The following is a 999-nucleotide window of genomic DNA, read 5'->3' as shown; positions in this document are numbered from 1 at the left end:
CGCACACACACACACACACACACACACACACACACACACACACACACACACACACACACACACACACACACACACACTATGATGTGGTCGCTTTATCGCTAGCAGCGCTGTGAGCATCAATTGTTCTTGTTTAATATTTAATAAATAAGGATGAAACAACGCTTAAAGCGTTGTAATTACCAAAGCGAACACACACTTACGTCGTCATTTTGAGAGCACTTCCGCTGAATGTCCAGACTCTCTACTTCTAGGGACTCTAGGGCCATGTAGAGATCCTCAACCAAAGACTTGTATAACTAGAATAGCAAAGCTATAGCGGCTCCTATGTACGAAAATGTTGGGCGATAGAAAGAGAAAGCAAATGGGATGTCCCCATCTTTATCCTTGTCTAATGTTGCGCGCGCATCGAACTTTGAAATATAAATGGGGAGCGAGAGCCATGTGAGACAAGCGATGACATGATTGAACAAGGATGTCATGTGATTGAACAAGGATGTCGATGGAGACATCTCGTTTTCTGTTTCTTTCTATGCGTTCATGCAGTCTTAAGGCCTAATTGGATCATACTTTTAGATCTAGAAGAATGGTCCTATCTCAGCAGACAATCATAAAACGGTTGCAAAACTGTTGAGTCTGCTGAACGCAGCCAATCTTTCCTTTCCTCCCATTCCATGGAAAAGAAGAATTTCAATTGGTCGATTCCCTTATGCACTATGCATTATGCGTTATGTAAGAGTCTGTGCTCCCCGCTTTAGCTGGCTATTCTCCTCCAGTTATACAACCTCTTTGTCCTCAACACATAATGGAGGTCGCCATGTTTTTGCAAATGCTCGAAGTTCGCACATCTCTTATACGAGGTCTACAATAGAAGTCGTAGCGGTCGTAGGGTCTTAAGTCGTAGAAAATTGACCAATCATAGTCGATTATTCTTTTCATATTCGATTGTGATTGGTTAATTTTCTACGACTTAAGACTCTACGACCGCTACGATTTCTATTG

Source organism: Mycetomoellerius zeteki, unplaced genomic scaffold (assembly GCF_001594055.1).
Source record: "Mycetomoellerius zeteki isolate Tzet28-1 unplaced genomic scaffold, Tzet1.0 scaffold333, whole genome shotgun sequence".
Lineage (NCBI taxonomy): Eukaryota > Metazoa > Arthropoda > Insecta > Hymenoptera > Formicidae > Mycetomoellerius > Mycetomoellerius zeteki.
This window is presented reverse-complemented; position numbering follows the sequence as displayed.